The sequence below is a fragment of the Oncorhynchus mykiss genome, chromosome 19 (assembly GCF_013265735.2).
Source record: "Oncorhynchus mykiss isolate Arlee chromosome 19, USDA_OmykA_1.1, whole genome shotgun sequence".
Taxonomy (NCBI): Eukaryota; Metazoa; Chordata; class Actinopteri; order Salmoniformes; family Salmonidae; genus Oncorhynchus; species Oncorhynchus mykiss.
In genome coordinates this window covers 29327917-29355558 of record NC_048583.1, presented here as the reverse complement: position 1 = coordinate 29355558, position 27642 = coordinate 29327917, and the positions used below count along the sequence as shown (strand labels likewise).

Genomic DNA, 27642 nt, shown 5'->3' with positions numbered 1-27642 from the left:
CGACCGATTAATCGGTATCGGCTTTTTTGGTCCTCCAATAATCGGTATCGGCATTGAAAAATCATAATCGGTCGACCTCTACTTTAAAGAACCCTTTTTGGTTGCAGGTAAAAACCCTTTTGGAACCAAAAGGGTTCTTCTACCTGGACCAGAAAGGTTTCTACCTGGAACCAAAAAGGGTTCTCCTTTGGGAACAGCCAAATAACCCCTTTGGAACCCTTTTTTCTAAGAGTGTACCATGCTTATGCATATGCATTTAATATTTATTCTGTAAGAAACATTTCAATTTAGCCCTACCCATATAGGCCAATTCCCACAAGTGTAAAGGGTTAAGATGACTTCAACTTTTCTAATTGTCAATACTTTGTACCTACGTTGACTCAACAAAGATCAACGTGTTTAATCAACTTAGAAATTCACAACCAAAAAGTCAAATCAACTGACACAATATAACAGCTGTTTTGATTAAAAATGTCATGTTCAGATGTTTCTCACATCTCTCTAGTCTCTCTCTAGTTTCTCGTCTCTCATCTCTCTCTCGTCTCTCTCTCTCTAGTCTCTCTCCTCTCTCTCTAGTCTCTCTCTCGTCTCTCTCTAGTCTCTCGTCTCTCTATCTAGTCTCTCTCTCTCTCTATCTAGTCTCTCTCTCTCTAGTCTCTCTAGTATCTCTCTCTCTCTAGTTTCCCTCTCTCTCTAGTCTATCTCTCTCTAGTCTCTCTCTCTAGTCTCTCTCTCTCGTTTATCTCTCTCTCTCGTCTCTAGTCTCTCTTCTCTCTCTAGTCTCTCTCTCTCTCTCGTTTATCTCTCTCTCTAGTGCCTCTCTCTCTCTAGTCTCTCTCTCTCTCTCTAGTCTCTCTCTCTAGTCTCTCTCTCTAGTCTCTCTCTCCAGTCTCTCTAGTCTCTCTCCACTCTCTAGTCTATCTCTCTCTCTAGTCCCTCTAGTCTCTCTCTCTAGTCTCTCTCTAGTCTCTCTCTAGTCTCTCTCTAGTCTCTCTCTAGTCTCTCTCTAGTCTCTCGTCTATCTCTCTCTCTAGTCCCTCTCTAGTCTCTCTCCCTATCGTCTCTCTCGTCTCTCTCTAGTCTCTCTCTCTAGTCTCTCTCTCTAGTCTCTCGTCTCTCTCTCTCCTCTCTCTCTCTCTCTCTCGTGTCTCTCTCTCTCTAGTCTCTCTCTCTCTAGTCTCTCTCTCTCTAGTCTCTCTCTCTCGTCTCTCGCCCTCTAGTCTCTCTCGTCTCTAGTCTTTCTAGTCTCTCTCTCTCGTGTCTCTCTCTCTCGTGTCTCTCTCTCTCGTCTCTCTCTCGTGTCTCTCTCTCGTCTCTCTCTCTCCTCTCTAGTCTCTCTCTCTCGTCTCTCTCTCTCGTCTCTCTCTCTCTAGTCTCTCTCTCGTCTCTCTCTCTCGTCTCTCTCTCGTCTCTAGTCTCTCTCATCTCTCTCTAGTCTCTCTCTCTCTCTAGTCTCTCTCTCTCATCTCTCTAGTCTCTCTCTCTCGTCTCTCTCTCATCGCTCTCTCTAGTCTCTCTCTCTCGTCTCTCTCTCATCGCTCTCTCTAGTCTCCCTCTCTCTCTCTCTCTCGTTTCTCTATCATCTCTCTTTCTCTCACCAACACTGCTAGGCCTGTATGATCAACGCTCAACCACCCGCCTAGTGCCTATATACAACATGTTGGTGCTGGACAATGTGACCAGGGAGATTTTAAGAAATCTACCGTACCCATATGCATTGGGTGTGTAACCCATTAGGCCAACCACCCACGGCGCCCAGAATGACACACATCCCATTTAGATGATGGGAGTTAATCTGAACAGAATATACCACTCCTGTAATGAAGCATCCAACAAAACGAAATGCAATTCACGGGAAAAAGGCCATTCTAAAGGCCATTCTAAAACAGAGCACCTGAAGCGAGCAGCAAATATATGACAGATATGAACATCCCTGTCAGAAAGAGAGTGAATCTAAAGAGGCAACAACGAGGATGGGTTGCTCCTATGACTGGGACTTGGGTTCTGGATATTGAAAGAACGTTGATGAAAAACAAGAGGACAGGAGAAAAATGGCATAATGAGGTCGTCTTTCATAAGCACCGTGTGTGGAAAAAGGCCTAGCTGATTGTTGTCTTGCGGCTGTCAGTGAAAAGCATCAGAAACACGTGTGAAGATAATGTGTCTTCTGGGTAATAAAAGATGTCAAGACAAAAAAAGAAGGGGGGTGTGACGAAGAGAGAACAGGTACTTCTCTCCCCAGAATGCACTCAGCTGTCTCCCACCAATTCTTCCACATTCAGTGTTTCATGTGAATTCGTTTGCCGCTTGATTGTTTCTGTTTTACGAATTACCCATCACATATATGTCACCAGTAGCAAACGTACCATTCGGTTACATTAATTTCTGTTAATGTGCTGTATGCCTAATTAGATCTAGAGTCATTTACCATTCTCATTCTCAGAGTGGAAACGTTGTTTGCAGAGTTCCCGTTACACTTGTGAGAAGCAAGTCCGGGTTTACTTTATAACCATCATTTACGAGTTGTCCATTTTTTTCCCCCGTTCATTGCCTTTTATTTGGAGTGCTCCATGTGAACAGTGAGCGTTGGTCTGGTTTCTCTGTCCTGATAATGTTGAGGGAGTGCGCGCCTGGGCAAGCATAGAAGTACCTGGCCTGCTGCGTGGAAATTAGTTCCCCCCCCCCCCCCCCCCCGTTGATAATCACCAAGCCTCGGTGTGAAAGAGCAAAATATGATCATCTGATGATCCCATATATCCAGTGGAAACGTCTTAAAATAACTTTCCCTTGAGCAAAAACAGTTGTCTGTCCCGGTTTGGGAAACTCTGAGGGCCCAGAATAGGCTAGTTGATACAATGTTGCAAGTTCCCTATAGACAGCTTCTTGCCTGAGCCAGTTGATTTGATACAACGTTGCACTTCACTAGCAATAGTTCAAGTCAAGACAGATAGAAAGGGAGGCATATGCGCTGAGTAGAGAGATTGCGATTGAAAGAACCCGAATTCTCATCAGTATATTTTCTAAAGATGACATTTTTTCGGCCTTATGTATTTGAATAAGTTGACAATGGAAGTTGTAGGCCAACGGCTACAGCGGCCATCTATGATTTAGCCGCCAATGATCCCGGGTGTATCAATATGTCCATCAAGCAAGGTAAGATATGCCTCATATTATGAAGTGAAATACTCAGGTTTCAAACAATTAAGTATGTTTTCAAAATGCATACTGCCTCCAGCTCACATTGTAAAGTGGTCGGTGATGCGCTGATCGCCTGCCTACCGTTGTTTTTTCTCTCCCGGTCAATCTGTCCACGTTTATAAATCAGCTGTTCATTTTTTTTTACAGCCGTGGCCAAAGGCGGGCAATTGCCGGCACGCACGCACACACACACCCACAGGGCAGTAATAAACCATATCAGGCCAGTAGCAACAGATGATATGCTGTTATATGGGCCATGATGGTAGACCGAATGAAAGTCAACTGTCTGGGGAAAGAACACTGACTGTTCGCTCACTGGTGGCCATTTTACATGGACATTCAAAACGGCCCATTTCCTGTTCCTGTAGCGTGAGGCGTGGTGTCAAATCAAATCAAATGTTTATATATACATATTTAGCAGATGTTATCGTGGGTGTAGTGAAATGCTTGTGTTCCTAGCTCCAACAGTGCAGTATTATCTAACAATTCATACAAGCACATGTACAAGTACACCCCTTGGACAAGACGCTAGTCTGTACAGTACAGCACAAATAACAGAATGTTCTGTATCTGTGACAGCTTGGAACAATCTGCAGGGTATTTATATAGGCAAACTAGGGCTGACCCCATTTAGTTGACTGGTCGATTGTTTGGTCGTTGGCCGACTGAAACTTCTTTAGTCGAGCAGTAGCAAAGACACCGGTCTGATTCGCGTCTGTCTGAGTGGACTAATCCATTGTGGAGGCTGTTGGATAGCGGCGCTGTCTGCGATTCTGAAACGCATCAGTGCGGCCTCCACAATGCGCTGTTTAAATTGGCGCTTTTTCCTAGACCACGTCGCTATGTGCATAACAGCAAAGTTAACCAGCATATTGGTGTTGAGAACAAAGCGGCGGAGGCTGCAGCAGAATGAGGAGACTAGAAAACAACCCACGCTTTAATTGTCTAAGAAAAGTGAGGAGAGAGGACACCCCAATTGAATTAGGTCTATCATCAATAGTCTAACTGTTAAATGTGCCTGGCTTTATAAAACATGAATTTACTGTACAAGTATATCTACAAAAATAAGACAGATCCTGCTTCTGTTGTCTTTTTGAGTGTTTGGTTGATTGCCTACTGATTCTGTGAGCACCTTTATAATAACAACCACCACTTTTCCTTGATCTCCTTCGTATTGTTAGTATTACCAGTATTACTAATATTATTATGATCATCAGAACGAGAAGGAAGGAGACGTCTTTTGGCACCCTAATCAAAAGTTAGCTCTCATTATCATTAATAGGCTTAGTATAGCAGCCTTGTATAACCACCATTGAGCTGTAGGCCTAAGAGCACCTCCTGTTTAGTCTTAATATGGTAACTTACTTAGGCCTATCTTTTAGTACTGACCTAGGCTATCAAGCATTTTAGTTTAAAATGAGTTTATAGTTGGCGTAAACAATAAATAGGCCTAAACCGTTCCATTCAGAAATTGCATTCACGAATGAATGCGACTGTTTTTCGTCTTTGCTGAAATAAAGGCTGTACAAAAAAACGTTGCAACAGACTCTCTGGTAGGCTTATAATTTATTTAGTGTTGTTTACATAGATTACATTATAACTTTTCTGACCATTTGGAACTAACAGCACCAGTTTGGGACACATAATATGCATGCAGTGCTTTCTCCTTACCTTCTTTTTCTAGATCTCCAGCATTTTCTACAACTAGTCAAATTTATTCCACACATCTGACTTCCCCTTTACCTCCTGAGCAACCAGTAAACATTCCCGTTTCATTTTTTTTTTGTCACATCCTCTGCATCGATATTGCTGTCACGTGTTATGGTGTTCAGAGTTTGTTTTAAACCAATTTGTTGTTGTGATTATGATATGCTATAGTTCAGGCCCTATTGGTCACGTGCATGCGTCACGTAAAGAGCGCAAGGGTAGAGGGAATAGGGATTTCGGTAATATAACTTTTCAGTCAGAAATGGCTGTAATTATGTTGCAGCTTCAGCAACACGGACAGCACTATACACACTGATGTTCTGTGGTGGTCACTGCAGCACGGAGGAGAGAGAGAAAAGTGCTATTCACACAGTCACTCACTGTCTTTCTTTCTTCTTTTAAAAAAAAAACATTGCAGGAAGTCTGAGTCAGGCGGCACAATCAAATCAATTGCTGGTTGGACTCCCTCCATTTGCCTTCATTATGTCATCAAACAGTGTGCTTAAAGCATCAGACAAGCTCAGTGCATATAGTTGATTTGATTAAAACACATAGGATGTGTCTATATATGGAAAAATACCCTGATTTTTTGGGGGGGACTGTTGTTGAATGCAAACAGATGGGAGATAGAACATACAGTACACGTGTGGTAAATAAAATGAAACGTTACACCTGAACGATAATGTGATGATAATGCGAAAGGTTGCTGGTTTGAGATTCCCGAGCTGACAAGGTGAAAAATCTGCCGATGTGTTGTAAAGCAAGGCACTTAACCCTAGTTGCCCTGCATAACAGTGTCCACAAAATGACTTAAATGTGTTTGTTCTCCCTCAGTCTGATAATCGTTTTATCTTCCGCTCAGCCAATGGTTGCGTTGGATTCAGTTTGCTCTGCATCTCTCAGCCAATGGTGGCATCTAAGTCCATTTGTACTGCCTCTCTCAGCCAATGAATAATTGAGTCGGTGCCATACCAGTACAGCACTGAGCCCGAGTTTAGCCAGTCAAAGTCAAAAAGAAGAGAAGTGACGAGGAACTGCATATTTTATAAATATTAGCCTTTATTAATATTCAACATCAGGAGAACGAGAAATAAGGAGACGTCTTTTGGCACCCTAATCAAAGTTAGCTTAACTCTCATTCTTTCTCTCTTTCTCCTCTCCAGAGCGAAGGGATGCTACATGGGTTAGGCAAAAACCCTAATCTCTCTCTCTCGCTGAAAAAAATACTGTATGGGTAGGTAACGACCCTATGCATAGTAAGAAACTAGGCTACCTTGTCCTTAGATGATTCTAGTAAGTACCAGTCTCTCAGGGGTATTCTATAACAGCAGTAGTGTGTGTGTAACCTTAATTTAACTAGGCAAGCCAGTTAAGAACAAATTCTTATTTACAATGACGGCCTACACCGGCCAAACCTGGACTACGCTGGGGAAATTTCTTCCGCTGCCCTATGGGACTCCCAATCACAGCCGGTTGTGACACAGCCTGGAATCGAACCAGGGTGTCTGTAGTGACGCCTCAAGCACTGAGATGCATTGCCATAGACCGACGCGCCACTCGGGAGCCCAAGTGTAACATCTGTTGGTCTCTAGTCCCCCAAATGTCCACACCCTCCCAGGGACCCGCCATGAGCTCTGTTCTGTTCAACAGGCTGTTATTCTGTTCTCAAGGTAGGTAACACACCCCAAGGTAAAATACTGGACCTATACCACACCCCCACCCCAACCCCAACTCTCCCAATCTCTGATATGAATGTCTGTTTTCCTGGTGAAAACACATTTGCATTGGGGGGAATCTTGCATTTTGGCTGCACCTCAAGGTTGGTTTGAACACTTTAATTTCCCACAGTGAAGTGAAATTTGAGAATCCAAATGGATGTTGTGTTAGTCATGATAATGGAGGATGACAGTGCTGTGCTGTTATTGTAGGCAGTCACACACACAGACACACAGACACACACACGCACACACACACACACTATTCTCTTCTCTTAGGGAACTAATGCAGTGCTATGCCTCCAGGGCTTAACTCTAAACCTGCTAAACTAGGACGCTGTTTGGTGCTAGGACGCTGATTGGTGCTGTTTGTGTTTGCGTGTGTGTGCACGTGTTTGAGGCAAGGGATGAGGCCAGGGCTAAGGCTGATCTGGATGTCTGTAGCCCTATAGCAGCTCAGTTCCACATGAGGGGAAGTTAGAGGTCAGGGACCAGCCCAGGTTCATTAGAGGCCAGCTCATGCCATCCAAGAGGCTTTCACCTCAGCCTGTCTAAGCCTCGCTCCATCTTCTAACCATCCCACTCAGAAACGATAGAATAGAGCTGGTATTGACATGTATAGTATCTATACCAGCTCCAGTGCTGGCTAGTTCTGCTTCACTTGAGCGAGAAAAGTAACGTCTGCTTACTGTTAAAAGCCCATGGACTGACACATGACCAGTGTTGGCCAGTGTGCTAGTGGTGAAAGAAAGATACGGAGGTAAGGCTCTAGTTACATCATAGGCAGCGGAGCCACTGAAGCAGCACTGAAACAGGAGCCTGGATGCCAGAGCAGGTTGACGTTTATTGGGGTGAATCTTGTCCTGGAGGCAGAGCTGAGCCATTTCCACTAGATGGGCCAGAGGCAAAGTCAAAACGTGCTATATATTGTCAAATGTGAAGTAAACAAAAATGTGCTTTTTGGTCTTAATTTAAGGTTACGGTTAGCATAAGGTTAGCAGTGTAAGGTTAGGGTAGGGTTAGGTTTAAAATGAGATTGTATTACTTTGTGGCTGTGCCAGCTAGTTACTACCCTGCAGAGCTTACTCCAGTGTGAAGGTCTTCACGGAATGTCACTGGTCTGGGTTGGATCTGATATGATTGTCATGGGTCTTGGATGTGTAATTTTAACTGACTTATTCGGAAGGGTCCCAACAGATTATTTTCATGGATATATACAAAGAAATGTCAATTGAAAAAAGGTCAAACGAAAGCAAGTGCAGCTAGTTTGCAGTCTTTCCAGCTTCAGTTTGAAGTTATTGTGTTAGCTGTGAAGTTGGCTAGCTCCTCTGAACAACAGTGTCCTAACGAGAGAACACATTTTCTATGCCAGGCAAAATCGTTCCTCATTAGCTCGTTGTTATGGATGTATCCAAATAAATGTCACTGGAAAACAGCTTGAACAAATGCAGCTACTTTGCTGTTATTCAGGCTGCACTGTTTGACGTGACTGTAAGTTAGCCGTAGTTGGCTAGCTAGCAAAGAAGGGAAAAGAACGTTGCCAGCCAGTATGACAATGGAACATTTAGAATGACTGAATGGGGCACGTCCATAGATACAGAACAAAAAGAACGAACAACTGGGTCGCGTCTCTGGCAACCCTAGATTTGCGTCAGGACTATATCTTGTGGAAGGATGAAATAGTACGAATTCATTAATCAAAATAAGGAAAATGAAAATGTGTCAATCATTATTTGAATACGTTGTCCTCCAAGCCGGTGTTTGGAGTATATATTGGCATGGTTTGCCAACATCCGTGCCAATGTATCCAACAAACACCGGCTTCTCTGGCATTATCACTTAACTGTAAGATGAGAAAGAGCATGCACTGGCTTCGAGGACAACATATTCAAATAATGATCGACGCATTTTCATTTTCCTTATTTTGATTAATGTATTGGTTAAGGGTAGAGAAAGCTTGTTGGACACTAAGAAAGATTTGTTGTAGAGCATTTAACACAACATCCGGGGAGGGGCCAGCCGAGTATAAGAACGTATCATCTGCATATAAATGGATGAGAGAGCTTCCTACCGCCTGAGCTATGTTGTTGATGTAAATTGAGAAGAGCATGGGGCCTAGGATCGAGCCTTGGGGTACTCCCTTGGTGACAGGCAGTGGCTGAGACAGCAGATTTTCGGACTTTATACATGGCACTCTTTGAGAGGGGTAGTTAGCAAACCAGGCCAAAGACCCCTCAGAGACACCAATACTCCTTAGCCAGCCCACAAGAATGGAATGGTCTACCGTATCAAAAGCTTTGGCAAAGTCAATAAAAATAGCGGCACAATATTGCTTAGAATCAAGGGCAATGGTGACGTCATTGAGGACCTTTAAGGTTGCAGTGACACATCCATAACCTGAGCGGAAACCAGATTGCATACCCGAGAGAATACTAGACATCAAGAAAGCCAGTCAGTTGAAAATTGACAAGTTTTTCCAACACTTTGATAAACAGGGCAAAATAGAAATAGGCCTATAACAGTTAGGATCAGCTTTATCTCCCTCTTTAAATAAAGGACAAACTGTGGCTGCCTTCCAAGCAATTGGAACCTCTCCAGAAAAGAAAGACAGGTTAAAAAAGTTGGAGATAGGCTTGGAGATCATAGGGGCAGCAACATTAAAGAAGAAAGGGTCTAAACCATCTGACGCAGGTGTTTTTTTGGGGTCTAGTTTAAGGAGCTCCTTTAGCACCTCATACTCAGTGACTGCCTGCAGGGAGAAATTTTGTAGCGGGACAGGGGAAAAATATGGAGAAGCATCGGGGATAGTCACATTAGAAGGGGTGGGAAATTAGGAAATGTTGGATGGGCAAGGAGGCATGTCTAAGTCATGTGCTTCTTGTCAGTAACAACCACATCATCAACTTTAAGGGACATGGGCAGCTGTGAGGAGGAGGGTTTATTCTCCAGGTCTTTAACCATTTTCCAGAACTTCTTGGGGTTAGACCCACAAAGAGAGAACTGCTCCTTAAAGTAACTAACTGTGGCCTTCCGGATAGCCTGAGTGCACTTATTTCTCATTTGCCTGAACGATAGCCGGTCAGCTTGAGTATGCGTGTGCCTTCGGCCAAATTCAATTCTTGAGGTGGAGTAACTCTGCAAGATCACGGTCGAACCAGGGGCTAAACCTGTTTTTAATTCTGATTTTCTTTATGGGGGCATGTTTATTAACAATACCACTGAAAATATCAAAAAAGAAGGTCCAAGCTGATTCTATACAATTTTACAGAGGCCAGTTCATGAAGGAAGGCTTGCTCATTAAATCAGGACAGGTCGTTTCACTGAGCAGCCATTACGAACACTAGCTGTAAAACAGTGATCACTAAGGTCATTACAGAAAACAACAGACTGATAACTACAGTGGGGAGAACAAGTACTTGATACACTGACGATTTTGCAGGTTTTAACCAGTTAGAGCTCTAGGGGCGCTATTTCATTTTTGGATAAAAAACGTTCCCGTTTTAAGCGCGATATTTTGTCACGAAAAGATGCTCGACTATGAAAGAAAACACTCTGAAGTTTCAGAATCTGCAAAGATTTTGTCTGTAAGTGCCCCAGAACTCATTCTACAGGCGAAACCAAGATGATGCATCACCCAGGAATTAGCAGAATTTCTGAAGCTCTGTTTTCCATTCTCTCCTTATATGGCTGTGATTGCGCAACGAATGAGCCTACACTTTCTGTCGTTCGCCCAAGGTCTTAGCAGCATTGTGACGTATTTGTAGGCATATCATTGGAAGATTGACCATAAGAGACTACATTTTCCAAGTGTCCGCCTGGTGTCCTGCGTCGAATTCGGTGCGCAATTGCCAGCTGCTTCTACTTTACCATTTGATTCAGGGGAGAAAGCATGTGTCCAAGAACGATGTATCAATGAAGAGATATGTGAAAAACACCTTGATGATTGATTCTAAACAACGTTTGCCATGTTTTCAGTCGATATTATGGAGTTAATTTGGAAAAAAGTTCGCGTTTTGAGGACTGAATTTTCGGATTTTTTTTGGTAGCCAAATGTGATGTATAAAACGGAGCTATTTCTAATACACAAGGAATCTTTTTGGAAAAACTGAGCATCTGCTATCTAACTGAGAGTATCCTCATTGAAAACATCAGAAGTTCTTCAAAGGTAAATGATTTTATTTGAAGGCTTTTATGTTTTTGTTAATGTTGCATGCTGGATGCTAACGCTAATGCTAACGCTAAATGCTAACGCGAAATGCTAACGCTAGCTAGCTACTTTTACACAAATTATTGTTTTCCTATGGTTGAGAAGCATATTTTGAAAATCTGAGATGACAGTGTTGTTTACAAAAGGCTAAGCTTGAGAGATGGCATATTTATTTCATTTCATTTGCGATTTTCATAAATAGTTAACGTTGTGTTATGCTAATGAGCTTGCTGATAGATTTACACAATCCTGGATACAGGGTTTTTTTCATAGCTAAACGTGACGCAGAAAACGGAGCGATTTGTCCTAAACAAATAATCTTTCAGGAAAAACTGAACATTTGCTATCTGAGAGTCTCCTCATTGAAAACATCTGAAGTTCTTCAAAGGTAAATTATTTTATTTGAATGCTTTTCTGTTTTTTTGTGTAAATGTTGCCAGCTGAATGCTAATGCTAAATGCTACGTTAGCCATCAATACTGTTACACAAATGCTTGTTTTGCAATGGTTGAGAAGCATATTTTGAAAATCTGAGATGACAGTGTTGTTAACAAAAGGCTAAGCTTGAGAGCTAGCATATTTATTTCATTTCATTTGCGATTTTCATGAATAGTTAACGTTGCGTTATGGTAATGAGCTTGAGTCTGTATTCACGATCCCAGATCCGGGATGGGGAGATCAGAAAGGTTAACTACTTACAAAGCATGTAGAGGGCTGTAATTTTTATCATAGATACACTTCAACTGTGAGAGACGGAAAAAATCCAGAAAATCACATTGTATGATTTTTAAGTAATTCATTTGCATTTTATTGCATGACATAAGTATTTGATCACCTACCAACCAGTAAGAATTCTGGCTCTCACAGACCTGTTAGTTTATCTTTAAGAAGCCCTCCTGTTCTCCACTCATTACCTGTATTAACTGCACCTGTTTGAACTCGTTACCTGTATACAAGACACCTGTCCACACACTCAATCAAACAGACTCCAACCTCTCCACAATGGCCAAGACCACAGAGCTGTGTAAGGACATCAGGGATAAAATTGTAGACATGCACAAGGTTGGGATGGGCTACAGGACAATAGGCAAGCAGCTTGGTGAGAAGGCAACAACTGTTGGTGCAATTATTAGAAAATGGAAGAAGTTCAAGATGACGGTCAATCACCATCGGTCTGGGGTTCCATGCAAGATCTCACCTGATCTCACCTGATCGTGATCATGAGGAAGGTGAGGGATCAGCCCAGAACTACCTGGCAGGACCTGGTCAATGACCCGAAGAGAGCTTGGACCACAGTCTCAAAGAAAACCATTAGTAACACACTACGCCGTCATGGATTAAAATCCTGCAGCGCACGCAAGGTCCCCCTGCTCAAGCCAGCGCATGTCCAGGCCCGTCTGAAGTTTGCCAATGACCATCTGGATGATCCAGAGGAGGAATGGGAGAAGGTCATGTGGACTGAGGAGACAAAAATAGAGCTTTTTGGTCTAAACTACACTCGCCGTGTTTGGAGGAAGAAGAAGGATGAGTACAACCCCAAGAACACCATCCCAACTGTGAAGCATGGAGGTAGAAACATAATTCTTTGGGGATGCTTTTCTGCAAAGGGGACAGGACGACTGCACTGTATTGAGGGGAGGATGGATGGGGCCATGTATCGCGAGATCTTGGCCAACAACCTACTTCCCTCAGTAAGAGCTTTGAAGATGGGTCGTGGCTGGGTCTTCCAGCATGACAACGACCCAAAACACACAGCCAGGGCAACTAAGGAGTGGCTCCGTAAGAAGCATCTCAAGGTCCCGGAGTGGCGTAGCCAGTCTCCAGACCTGAACCCAATAGAACATCTTTGGAGGGAGCTGAAAGTCCGTATTGCCCAGTGACAGCCCCGAAACCTGAAGGATCTGGAGAAGGTCTGTATGGAGGAGTGGGCCAAAATCCCTGCTGCAGTGTGTGCAAACCTGGTCAAGAACTACAGGAAACGTTCTGTACCAAATATTAAGTTCTGCTTTTCTGATGTACCAAATACTTATGTCATGCAATAAAATTCAAATTAATTACTTAAAAATCATACAGTGATTTTCTGGATTTTTGTTTTAGATTCCGTCTCTCACAGTTGAAGTGTACCTCTGATAAAAATTACAGACCTCTACATGCTTTGTAAGTAGGAAAACCTGCAAAATCGGCAGTGTATCAAATACTTGTTCTCCCCACTGTATCAGGATTATTTGTGAGGATATCATCGAGGAGAGTAGTCTTTTCTGTGATTTTGGAGTCATACCTTGTGGGATTGGTGATAATCCGAGAAAGATTTAGGGAGTTCCATTGCTTTAGGACTTGGTCAGGTGGTTTAAGCATGTCCCAATTTAGGTCACCTAGCAGGACAAATTCAGACTTAGCGTAAGGGACCAGGAGAGAGCTTAGAGCAGGTAGGGTACAGGCCGGTGCTGATGGAGGACGATAGTACCCAGCAACAGTCAACAAAGAACTATTTGAAAGTTTAATGCTTAAAACCAGCAAATCAAATTGTTTGGGGACAGACTTGGAGGAGACAACCGAGCACTGATGGTGATCCATGGTAAAGATTTCAACTCCACCACCTGTGGAAGATCTGTCTTGCCGGAAAAAGGTTATAACCAGAAAGGTTAACATCAGTATTCAAAACACTATTTCTTAACCACATCTCAGTAATGACCAACACATCTGGATTGGAGCTGTGAACTCACACTTTCAATTGATTTATTTTAGGTAATAGGCTTTTAGTGTTAACGTGCAGAAAACCCAGGCTTTTGCGATATCAGAGCACAAGTCTGAATTGGGGCTAGCAACAGTAGATGGGCCAGGGTGTACATGCACATTTCCAGATATCATCAACAGTAATACAATCAAGGCACGGCATAGGACAGGGAGAGCTCTGCAGTATTGATTTATGACATCTGAATGTGCATCAGATGCCAACAAGATCATATTGTACAGCAATTTCATCAGGTAACATGAATACAATGCCGGCGAGAGGTGGTTAGAATAGGATGGGAGGCCAACAGAGAGTCCCGAGTGTGGGAACAAACACAGTCTGTCCCACAGGTGGGTAAAGAAAGAACATTTGCAGTCAAAAAAAAGTATGCAGGAGTCATGAGGCAAATGGCAAAATGCACAAGAAAGTTTTTTAACATATAACGACCATTGTATGTTCAGAGTCACTCATCCCAATAGTGCATGTGTGCTGGAGATGAGCGAACGCTCGGGATGTGGTGGAGGTACCTGTACCAGACCGAGGGAGACAGACCAGGGCAGACGGTGAACAGATCGCCAGGTGGAATCCAAGCAGAAGCGCAGTAAGCAATAGGAGTAGGTGTCACACCCACTTGGGAGAAGCTTTTTATTTCTGGAGGCAGATTGTAGATATTAGCCTAGCTAGCTTAACTAGTTTCTCCAGGTTTGATGCAGTCACGACAGGTACTACGTAATCATATTTGATGATAAATAACCTAGCTATGGCATCTATTGGTCTACTATAGCCCGAGTGTGCTTGGTTGGTTGCTGTCTCTCGTCTCTCCCTCAGTCCTCCCTGCTCCCCGAGTGAGTACAGTCCCTCCCCTGCGGCTCCTCTCTCTCTCTCCTCTGGCGCCTTATCAGCTCTGTTTAATAGTAGCTTAAAAAATACCTTTCTTCACTCGGATCGGACAAGGTCTGGATCCGACCAGGTCTATACGGAACGGGTCTCTATATTTAAAAATATGATGCATATTGGGTACAGGTGGGAAAGCCCCAGGTCCATTTTGGAACGGGCAAACTTTTTGGACCCGTGAAGACCTACCTCTACTCCAGTGCACGGGTCATCCCAATAAAGGCCAACCTGCGCTGCCAGAACAGAGCTGCTGTGCCTGTCCTGCTACGGACAAACACGCCTCACAGCCAGCTATCACCTTACATCTGCAGCGTGTTTCTGGTCCATATCATACTGTAGCAGTGTGTATATGGGTGTGGTGTGTGAGCGTTGTGTGAGTGCGTGTGTGTGTACGTACTGTATGTGTGTGATTCTTGGCTTAGCCCTGCTGTCACACCTACAGTGAGGTGGAAAAGGAGGAAGCCAGAGATCCTCTAAAGTAGGGGAGCTGTGGATCTACAGCGCGCACACACACACACACACAAGTTATGATACAAATTAGCAAGTCATTTTAGGTCGATGGACGCAGAATTACCAGGTGGAAGGGATGCTTTTCTGATTCTCTTAAATCATAAATTGTTATATTCAATAATGTCACATTAAGTGAGCAACATCTGCTAGGCCAATCTGGTGGTTGGAGAAGCTTTAAGGTTATTTTCTAAGGAGAGAGGTTGTGTGTGTGTGTGTGTGTGTGTGTGTGTGTGTGTGTGTGTGTGTGTGTGTGTGTGTGTGTGTGTGTGTGTGTGTGTGTGTGAGAGAGTGTGTGTGTGTTTCAGTATGTGCGTTTGTGTGTATGTGTTTAGGGTTGTTTTGTTAGGAGAGAGGTCGTGTCCGGTCAGTGCTGTGGGAGGAGATAGGAGAGCAGGCAGAGAGATAACAAACAACACATTCACAACAGCTGTATGCTGTCTTTCAGATAGGCCTCATCTGTCTGTTCTCATATAGGCTACCCACTGGGCACAAACTGGTTGAATCAACGTTGTTTCAACGTCATTTTGTCAAAGTATTGTGAAAAAGCCATCAACTGTTATTTTGAGGCTGAAATTTCAACCACAGGGTTATGTTATCATGTTAACCAAATTTCAACAATAGACATATTGCATTTTTACATTTAAAGAGCCACTGAACACCCCAATTAGCAAGTGTGTTTTTCTGTTGCTCATTAGAAAAAAATGATTTTGTTCATGGAAGTGTGTCTCCTGACCAATTCCGCATTTTGTTAAATGATGGCTGTCCCCAATGAGACGGCCTATTTCACTTCCTCAAGATACCCAGTATGCACCTAAGATAACTCAAGGATGTTCTAGTTGGCCAATTTTACACCTAACTAAGGTGTTTGGTGCAGTATTTCTCAAGTCAAAAAATGTGCGACGTGTTGTCATATGTAAACGGTGTCAGTCAGGGCTGCTGGGCAGGTCTCTCTCACCGTCTATGATATTGGATAGAGAGCGACCGCTGCAGCTGTTCACCCCACGTCAGTGGGCAAATGGACATCGTCAAGCACGGTTCATGACACAAACGTTGCACCCTCCTCTTGTTGGTGGAGAGAATTTTGCAGGTTTGAAGCTGACTCTCTGTAATAACGGTACGCGAATAATGACGTGTTTTACTTTGTAAAGTGGTTTCTTGCGTAAAAACAACAACAACAACATTTTCAGTCACCTTGTCTGAAAGGACAAGTGGATAAACAGGTTAATGGCAGACCCTGCATGTTTTTGTTCAAAAGTCTCATGGAATGTAGGCCTACATTGAACACCACAAATTGGCTTCTACCGTACGTGAACGATAGAACAGCTATTTCCATGTTAAAATATTATGGGATGCATTTTCGCCATTGTTTTTGATGGTAGGCCACTTTGGCCTACATTGTGATCAAATAACCACAGTAGCCTACTTGACCACCGTTAAAACTAACTTAAAAGCAGGTACAGCCTCAGTGTTCAAATCAAATTGTATTGGTCACATACACATGGTTGGCAGATGTTAATGCGAGTGTAGCGAAATGCTTGTGAACGGAAGTTGCACAGAATTTTCACAACGTTCAAGTTTGCGCTCAGCAGACCCGAAATTTGTCCAAGACTCCAGTCACCTAAGTCATAGACTGTTCTCTCTGCTACTATTTACATTGACCCCCCCCCCCCCCCTTGTTTTTACACTGCTGCTACTTGCTGTTTCTTATTTATGCATAGTCACTTTACCCTTAACTACATGTACAAATGACCTCTACTAACATGTACCCCCACACATTGACTCGGTACCGGGACCCCCTGTAAATAGTCCCGTTATTGTTATGTAATCTTATTGTGTTACTTTAAAAAATATATATATTTTTACTTTCGTTTATTTAGCAAATCATTTCTTAACTCTATTTCCTGAACTACATTGTTGGTTAAGGGCTTGTAAGTAAGCATTTCACGGTTGTATTCGGTGCATGCGACAAATAACGTTTCATTGGAATGTGTGAGAGTATGCAGTGTGGGTGCCACTGTATTGGCATGCCGGTGTCGTAGATGCCTGTGTGCCCATGCATATGTGTTTGTTCAGGCCAAGGATTAACAGCTCGGCCCTCATACACTGTGCAATTTCAGATGAAGGAAACGGACCAACTCCATGTTACTCGTAACTATTCAATGACCTTTCCTCAGTACTTCTGATAGAGACTCTAAGTGAGTCCGGGGACATGGAGAGTAAGGGAGAGATCAAATGAAATAATAAACTGTATTTAAAGGAATGAAGAAAGACTAAAAGACATCAGTTTGTCTTCTGTGAGTTGATCTGAACCGGGTTCTGAAATGAGTTTGGCTCAACTCATAACGAACGTCCCTCCCTCTCTCTGTCAGCCAATGTGACAGTTGACCTTTTACCAGGCAACACCATAGGCAGAGTGTGTGTGTGTGTGTGTGTGTGTGTGGCTGTGGGAGTGTTTGTCCTTTCTCCCTGCTTTTGGACCACAATTAAAGGCCCAGTCCAGTCAAATGTGATTTATCTCTCTCTCTCTCTCTCTCTCTCTCCACACTATGAGGTTGGAATAATACAGTGAAATTGTGAAAATGATGATAATGCCCGGGGTAAGCAGTCATTGTAAAATAAGAATTTGTTCTTAAATAAAGGTTAAATAAAAAGAAATACAAAAATAGATGTAAATGTAGCCCTGTTAGTTAAGGTGGTATTGTGGTTGTTAGCGTTCATTGAGGTAATACTGTAAACATGTTTTGTAAACTTAACTGCTGTGCTTCCCTGTGCTGACATAAGCTGTTGCGTGCGAACAAGAGGAGAGATGGCGAGAGAGAAACAAGAGAGGAGAGAGAGAGAGAGAGAGAGAGAGAGAGAGAGAAACAAGAGAGGAGAGAGAGAGAGAGAAACAAGAGAGGAGAGAGAGAGAAACAAGAGAGAGAGAGAGAGAGAGAGAGAGAGAGAGAGAGAGAGAAACAAGAGAGAGAGAGAAACAATAGGAGAGAGAGAAACAGGGGGAGAGATGGAGAGAGAGAAACAAGAGAGGAGAGAGAGAGAAACAGAGGGAGAGCAAGAGATGGATAGATAAAGAGAAGCGTTGTAGTGATGCTCCCCCTCAAGAACCAGCGTTAAATGATGGCAGATTACATTGCCCTGATCTACAGATGTACAGTAGGGTTTACACCTGCCCACACACAACACACACACGCTAACACACGCACAGGCATCGTTTCCCCCTTACACAGAGCCTCATAAAATAAACACAAACATGTTCAACGTGAGCAAGACAAAGGAGTTGATCGTGGACTACAGGAAAAGGAGGGCCGAGCATGCCCCCATCCACATTGACGGAGCTGTAGTGGAGCGGGTTGAGAGCTTCAAGTTCCTTAGCTTCCACATCATTAAGGACGTAGCATGGTTCAAAAACTCCAACACTGAGAGGCTGAAAAGATTTGGCATGGGACCTCAGGTCCTCAAAAAGCTCTACAGCTGCACCATCGAGAGCATTCGGAGTGGTTTCATCACTGCTTGGTATGGCAACTGCTCAGCATCCGACCGCATGGCACTACAGAGGGTAGTGGGTATGGCCCAGTACATACCAGGCGGTATCAGAGGAAGGCCCTAAAAATTGCCAAAGACTCCAGCCACCCAAGTCATAGACTGTTCGCTCTGCTACCTCACGGCAAGCGGTACCAAAAGTCTGGGACCAAAAGCCTCCTTAACAGTTTCTACCTCCAAGCCATACGAATGCTGAACAGTAAATCAAATGGTTACCCAGACTATTTTCATTGGCCCCCTTATTTTATCATTATTTATTATTTGTTTTTGCACTGACTCTCCTGCACAGTCAATGGACTCTAACCACACACAGACACACACACACACACACACCTCTCTGTTTATTTTCCATGCATATGCACTTTTCCTCTACCCTACCTACATGTACACATTGTCTCAATCACCTTACACACTGACTCGGTACCCTTTATATAGCCTCGTTATTGTTATTTTATTGTGTTACTATTTTTCTTTTAGTTTATTTAGCACATTTTTCATACTTCCTTTTTTAACACTCTGCATTGATGGTTAAAGGCTCGTAAGCATTTCACGGTAAGTTCTACACCTGTTGTACTTGGCCTATAATGGAATTTCCTCCACTTTCCTGTCTGATATGGTAACATGTCACAGGTTTGTTCTTTCCTCACCGTCCTGGTACCATTTCGAAGTACAATATCAACTGTCCCAAACTGAACTTGAACCAACCCAAAATTAAAAAAAAGATATATATATTTTCTTTTGATATGCCAACCTGGGTCTAGGTCATTTGTGGTGCTTTTAAAGTACAGTAATTTGTGTATTTCTGAGACAGATACAGTCTATATTACATAAACTTAATTTGTTAAGATGTTTTTAAAAACATTTTTTGCATCTTAATGAAAACAGACACTATAATGTATTAGTTGAACATGCTAACCCCATGTATAGAATATATCTAAGCGAGAACAATGTTATTGTGAACTGGTTACTGAATAAACTTACGTTAGAGACATTACATTTCACCCCATTAAAAAAAAACATAATACAACAATATACAATAAAGAACGTGTGTTTCCCAGCCTTCACTTCCTGGTCGCCTTGACCGTTTTGAGTGCCACCACTTGCTAACGGCCGGGGCCTAAAATGTACTTCTGGGTACACCAGCCACTGTGGCAGGTAGATTAAAAAATATCTACCAGCCACTCAGATGAGAGTGCTCTGAAATCGGAGTAGATTTTACGAACGCACCCTAAATCTGACTAGTATCCGCGTTGCTTCTCTTCCCTAGCAGTTGAAACTCAAACATTGAAAAACAACCTAGTTTGTGAGCAAAACAATGTAAATTGCCAAAGAACACAAGGACCAAGTATTACTTCAATAGACTTCCGTTTCAAGTAAATTAAACTTTTGTGCCTGTGATTAGCGCATTTAAAAATGAATCTGTCACTCTTCAAGTACGCACACACAACACCCAGCTAGGCAGTGTAACGTAGCAGCACACCTTTGGTTCAGGTCAGAGAGATACAACTATATTCTCTATTAGAAACTGGGTGGTTTGAGCCCTAAATGCTGATTGGCTGACAGCCGTGGTATATCAGAACGTACAGTGCCTTGCGAAAGTATTCGGCCCCCTTGAACTTTGCGACCTTTTGCCACATTTCAGGCTTCAAACATAAAGATATAAAACTGTATTTTTTTGTGAAGAATCAACAACAAGTGGGACACAATCATGAAGTGGAACGACATTCATTGGATATTTCAAACTTTTTTAACAAATCAAAAACTGAAAAATTGGGCGTGCAAAATTATTCAGCCCCTTTACTTTCAGTGCAGCAAACTCTCTCCAGAAGTTCAGTGAGGATCTCTGAATGATCCAATGTTGACCTAAATGACTAATGATGATAAATACAATCCACCTGTGTGTAATCAAGTCTCCATATAAATGCACCTGCACTGTGATAGTCTCAGAGGTCCGTTAAAAGCGCAGAGAGCATCATGAAGAACAAGGAACACACCAGGCAGGTCCGAGATACTGTTGTGAAGAAGTTTAAAGCCGGATTTGGATACAAAAAGATTTCCCAAGCTTTAAACATCCCAAGGAGCACTGTGCAAGCGATAATATTGAAATGGAAGGAGTATCAGACCACTGCAAATCTACCAAGACCTGGCCGTCCCTCTAAACTTTCAGCTCATACAAGGAGAAGACTGATCAGAGATGCAGCCAAGAGGCCCATGATCACTCTGGATGAACTGCAGAGATCTACAGCTGAGGTGGGAGACTCTGTCCATAGGACAACAATCAGTCGTATATTGCACAAATCTGGCCTTTATGGAAGAGTGGCAAGAAGAAAGCCATTTCTTAAAGATATCCATAAAAAGTGTTGTTTAAAGTTTGCCACAAGCCACCTGGGAGACACACCAAACATGTGGAAGAAGGTGCTCTGGTCAGATGAAACCAAAATTGAACTTTTTGGCAACAATGCAAAACGTTATGTTTGGCGTAAAAGCAACACAGCTGAACACACCATCCCCACTGTCAAACATGGTGGTGGCAGCATCATGGTTTGGGCCTGCTTTTCTTCAGCAGGGACAGGGAAGATGGTTAAAATTAATGGGAAGATGGATGGAGCCAAATACAGGACCATTCTGGAAGAAAACCTGATGGAGTCTGCAAAAGACCTGAGACTGGGACGGAGATTTGTCTTCCAACAAGACAATGATCCAAAACATAAAGCAAAATCTACAATGGAATGGTTCAAAAATAAACATATCCAGGTGTTAGAATGGCCAAGTCAAAGTCCAGACCTGAATCCAATCGAGAATCTGTGGAAAGAACTGAAAACTGCTGTTCACAAATGCTCTCCATCCAACCTCACTGAGCTCGAGCTGTTTTGCAAGGAGGAATGGGAAAAAATGTCAGTCTCTCGATGTGCAAAACTGATAGAGACATACCCCAAGCGACTTACAGCTGTAATCGCAGCAAAAGGTGGCGCTACCAAGTATTAACTTAAGGGGGCTGAATAATTTTGCACGCCCAATTTTTCAGTTTTTGATTTGTTAAAAAAGTTTGAAATATCCAATAAATGTCGTTCCACTTCATGATTGTGTCCCACTTGTTGTTGATTCTTCACAAAAAAATACAGTTTTATATCTTTATGTTTGAAACCTGAAATGTGGCAAAAGGTCGCAAAGTTCAAGGGGGCCGAATACTTTCGCAAGGCACTGTATAACTCGGTATGACAAAACATGTATTTTTTTACAATTACATTGGTAACCCGTTTATAATAGCAATAAGGCACCTTGGGGGTTTCTACCATTAGGCTGTATATCCATCTCTGTCCGGTGCGCGTTTGAAAACGGTTTCATCAGCCTCATTATTGTGTTTAAACATTTTTTGTATGGAACCACTGCTGTATGCATCTGATATTTCTTCTGGCCTAAAATCCCACAACTGTCCCAACGTCCGTTTTGAACCGGACCCCCCTTCATTTAGAGCCCTGATGTAATATAGATAAACATACAAGTGGATGTGTATATATGCTATATACAGTAAGGTCAGATGTATATATGACGTTTAGATACAGTATAATACGACGTTTACGTTTTGTAATGTAAAAAAAACACACACAAAGGCACACACACACACACCCTGGCAGACACACCCTGCTCAAATTAATTATTTCCTCGACAATTTCCTTTCTAAATGTCATGAATGATATTGATGCCTTGAGGGTCACTCTTCCCTGCTACTTTGTGACATAGGCTTAAAAAAAACAGAGCCCTACTAATCTCCATGTGTGCGTCCCAAATGGCACCCTACTCCCTGTATAGTGCATTACCTTTGACCAGGGCTTTAGCCAACAGAATGCCTAGTAAAGGGAATAGAGTGCCATTTGGGGCAGAGATTCCATATTTTCTAGGACCATAATTAAAAATATCCTCAGGAGCGGCAGGTGTGAGGTGTGCTCCATCAGCTAGTCCAGCTCTGACATTTAGCTGTGTGTGTGTGGTGTAGTGTGTCTAGTGTGTGTGTGTGTGTGTGTGGTGTAGTGTGTGTGTCTTGTGTGTGCGTGTGTGTGTGTGTGTGTCAGTGTGTGTGTGTGTGTGTGTCAGTGTGTGTGTGTGTGTGTGTCAGTGTGTGTGTGTGTAGAGCAGAGGCCGAGGCCTATCCTCTCCACCGTAGAGGTCAGTGTGTCACAGGGATCAGCGATGAGGGGGTTGGGGGTGGGGGTGTACTAGGGCAGACTGCCATTTAGTCAACTGGTTGATCGTTTGGGCGATTGGCTGTTGGTCGACCGAGATATCTTTAGTCGATCAGTGGCAAAAGATGTACACAAAATATCATGGTGTACAAGACACCAAGTGGACTGATCCATTGTGGAGGCCATGGGGATGGCACAGTCCATCAGTCTGTCATGTGCTACTGAAATTGTATATGGTTATATTACATAGGAAAAACGGTGCAATACTAATAAAAATAATATATCTTTTTTAAATGCGCTTCTCCAGTGTTGGATAGCGGTCGCTGTCCACGGTTCTGAAACACATCAGTGCGTTGTTGAATTGGCGCCTTTTCCTAGATTATGTTGCTATGTGCATAACAGCAAAGTTAACCAGCATATTGGTGTTGAGAACAAAGCGGCGGAGGCTGCAGCAGAATGAGGAGACTAGAAAACAACCCTCGCTTTAATTGTCTAAGAAAAGTGAGGAGAGGAAACCCCAACTGAATTAAGTCTCTAATCAACAGCCTCACAGTTAAATATGCTTGGCTTTATAAATCATCAATACATCTACAGAAATGAGACCGATCCTGCTTCTGTTGCCTGTGTTAGTCAGTGAACAGCAAGCCTCACGCAACGACATGTCAAGTAAACAATTTCACAAATTCAGCTGTTTTTTTTGTTGCTTTGCTGTGATAAAGGCTTTACACTTTTCACTCTCTTGATCTTATTGTTATTATTACTATTAATAATAGTAATAATAACACGACACGCAGGTTAAAATATCAAAACAAACACTGAACCAATGACATTCATTTGGGGACATGTCGAAAATCATTAAACACGTATGGCAATTTAGCTAGTTGGCTTGCACTTGCTAGCTAACGTTAATTTGTCCTATTTAGCTAGCTTGCTGTTGCTAGCTAATTTGTCCTGGGATATAAACATTGAGTTATTTTACCTGAAATGCACAAGGTCCTCTACTCCGACAATTAATCCACACATAAAATGGCCAACCGAATCGTTTCTAGTCATCTCTCCTCCTTCCAGGCCTTTTCATCGTTTAACTTATATGGTGATCGCAACTAAACTTTCATTGTATTACCACAACTACCGGCAAAACAGTTCGTCTCTCAGTCACCCACGTGGGTATAACCCATGAGGAGATGGGAGAGGCAGGACTTTCAGCGCGATCTGCGTCAGAAATAGGAATGACTTCTATTTTAGCCCTTGGTGTCGCAGACGTTCGTTGGCGCGCGCGAGCGGTGTGGGTGCAATAATTGAATAACATGGATATCTAAATTTAATTTGCGACGCTCGCGACGTGTCCGGTCTGGTCAGTATGTAAGAGCGCACCCTGTTTAACATTAATACCGTAACTTAGCCTAAATTTCAATACTCACAACTGTATCAATCAGTAATTCGTTCATGTCATCACACAGTCTACGAGTCATTCATGATGTGAAATGCAATCAAGCATTTTCATTTTAAAATCAAATAAAGGAAGCATTGAACAAGCTTAAACAATAAATAAACCGTTCCATTTCGGAAATTGCACAGGATGAATTCAACTATTTTGAATATTCGCTGTAATAAAGGTTTTTCCTTCACTCTGCGGTCCGACTCATCCCAAACCATCTCAATTGGGTTGAGGTCGGGTGATTGTGGAGGCCAGGTCATCTGATGCAGCACTCCATCACTCTCCTTCTTGGTCAAATAGCCTTTACACAGCCTCGAGGTATGTTTTGAGTCATTGTCCTGTTGAAAAACAAATGATAGTCCCACTAAGCGCAAACCAGATGGGATGGCGTATCGCTGCAGAATGCTGTGGTAGCCATGCTGGATAAGTGTGCCTTGAATTCTAAATAAATCACAGACAGTGTCACAAGCAAAGCACCGTGTGTCACGCGGGACTAGGTGTGTGAGGATAGAATCAGGCGCAGAGAGCAGAGAGTTCCAAGGGAGAAGTGTACTTTAATGTGGCACCAATATACAACGCCCAAAACACAGGGCGCGAAAACACGGACCAACCCAAAACACAGGGTACCCAGTCCGGAGCACGAACACACCCAACACAACACAACACGTAACACAAGAATAATCCCGCACAAAACAAGGGCGGGTTTACTACCCTTAAATAAGGACGCCCATCAGGAAAACATAATAGGACACCGGTGCAACTAATAAGACAAAAACAAACAGAAAAAGGGATCGGTGGCGGCTAGTAGGCCGGTGACGACGAGCACCGAGCGCCGCCCGAACAGGCAGGGGAGCCAACTTCGGTGGAAGTGGTGATACGCGTTTCTGCAATAACCCCCAAAAAAGGAACATTTGCACAATTTCAAAATGACACCAGTTTGACCGGTTTTAAGGAAACAGAAAGTCGTGAAAACGACCCAACATTTTTCTGCTAATATTTCAGTTCAGCTTGGATGCTTATTTTATGTGGTTGAAACACTGTCAGCTTTTATGATGCTGATAAAGAAACCACCTCTACAGACGCTATCTAACTGCACCTTTGCATTCTCTCCAGATGCCGAAAGAAAGAAATCATATTTCTCCACTCCTGTTCCCGAGTAAAAAACAAAAACAGCCTATATTTGGTGTATCATTTTACTGCAAGAAATGCTTAATTCCGCAGGAGTTAATATTCAGGCCATGCGAGAGGTTATAGACCTACAGTCACTGTCCAGATATCAGTTTCAATTGAACCCATCTGAACTGTGGACAACAGTTCCCTTGACGGGCCATAGGCCTATTTGAATTCCCTGTCCTGTTGCGCCGTCACACATAACATAGCTGGAACTGCTGCCGTCTTTTTGATTACCTCACCAAATCTTTCCCGAACAGGACTTTCTCGGTCCCTTCCCTCTCTTCATTTTCAACTTTCCATTTCACGTTTTTTCTCTTATAGAATGAAACTTTGACGTGGTTCCTTTTTTGCCTCTTAACCTTTTCTGCCCATTCCCAAAAGCATTTGGCGATCGGCGTGTAATATATTTGGCGAGCGTACAGTTATGCCCTAAAGCTTAGGCTTATGAAGTAATGTCAGATAGCCTAATAACGAAAGAAAAACCTTAATGTAGCTTATAAGATATAAAATGTACAAGAATTATACATTTATGGATTTTTAAGGGATTTTTTTCTCTTTATTCAACCTGCCCGTACCGCGGATATTACCACGTGGGGACTGCGGGTTACGACTCAACCTGAGCATCACTTGTGCATGTGTGTGTCACGGGATAGGGCTGTTGTTTGTAGTCTGGGGTTGCCCCCTCTGTTCAATATTCCCCCATCATATCAATCTGAGTGTTACCCAGTTAATGAGCCAGGTTAGAGATGGAGAACTAATCTTCCTCCACCGCTGAATCACACCACAACAGAGGAGAGAAGTGTGTGTGTGTGTGTGTGTGTGTGGGGGGGGGGGGGGGGGGGGGGGGGGTCGGAGAAAGAGGAAGAGGGTGAGAGAGAGCTGCTCCGATAGAGATTAAGTGCAGAAAGACTCGAGTCTGCCTGGCCGCCCTACCTCCACTCACACAGAGCACATGGAGGAGAGGAGAGATGAGAAGAAGAGAGGGATGGAGAGGAGAGGAGGAGGAGCGGAGGCGAGAGCAGAGGAGATTCCCCGTCAGCACTAAAACCCTTAAAGAGATGATATGGATAAAGCTGTTGCTTGCTGGAACTTCTCTGAGAAGTGGCAGGTCCAAGCCAAACAAGCATGGGTCAGTGAGAGAGAGAGATCGTAAGCTTTGTTTTTATCTCTGACAGAGAGACTGAGGTCCTAATCCCGGAGACCAGGGAACACAAGCAGGGCTATCTCCCCAGTGATTGCTATCTGATTTTAGAGCCACAATGGCTCCCTGAATTGCTGCCTTTCAGAGGAGCAGAGTGGCACCCTCTGATGTTAGAGCCACAATGGAGGGCCAGTGATCTCTGACAGTGTGGCAGGGACCCCATCACCTGATTAAAAGACTGGGAGAAGGAGGGCGACCCCTCACAGCACCTGATAGCCTTCTCAAATCTCCGAGCCACAATGGACGGCAGCAAGGCTTTGTTCACGGATCTGTTGCATCTCAAAAGGAATCCTTTATAGCAGTGGGAATTGGAGCTTCATGCAGATGGGGAGAATGGAGGGATGGATGGGGGTACGCTTGAGCTACTTGTGAAACCCTGCAGAGTCTGTGTTGTGTTGTGCGTGTGTGTTGCCAGCTACTGCTTTTCAGGCTCCATTACTCCATTATCAGCCACCCTCCTGCTGTCATCTCTCCTGATCAAACACACACACAGCCATATGCCCGCTTGCATTCTGTTGTTTATTGTAGGATGTGTGAGCAGGCCTCTTCCTGGCTATAAACATTTAGATGAGAATTGTCCAGACCTCTGGCGGTCTCCATGGGTGTGCCACAGGGTTCAATTCTCAGGCCGACTCTTTTCTCTGTATATAGCAATGATGTCGCTTTTGCTGCTGGTGATTCTTTGATCCACCTCTACGCAGACGACACCATTCTGTGTACTTCTGGCCCTTCTTTGGACACTCCTTCCATGGCCTCCAACTGCTTTTAAATGCCAGTGAAACAAAATGCATGCTCTTCAACCGATCGCTGCCCGCACCCACCTGCCCAACTAGCATCACTGATCTGGATGGTTCTGACTTAGAATATGTGGACAACTACAAATACCTAGGTGTCTGGCTAGACTGTAAACTCTCCTTCCAGACTCACATTAAGCATCTCTAATCCAAAGTTAAATCCTACTTCGCAACAAAGCCTCCTTCACTCATGCTGCCAAACATACCCTCGTAAAACTGACTATCCTACCGATCCTTGACTTCGGCGATGTTATTTAGACTGCATCCAGTTTGCTGAGTAGAGTGTATCAGTGCCATCCGTTTTGTCACCAAAGCCCGATATACTAGCCACCACTGCGACCTGTATGCTCTCGT

At 43.3% G+C, this 27642-nt stretch overlaps 1 protein-coding gene across 4 annotated transcripts in view; it reads right to left on the bottom strand.

Moving 5' to 3' along the window:
* LOC110498325 (alpha-(1,6)-fucosyltransferase) overlaps nucleotides 1-27642 on the bottom strand; it is a 118145-nt gene that overhangs the window by 40634 nt on the left and 49869 nt on the right. The window lies entirely within an intron of this gene.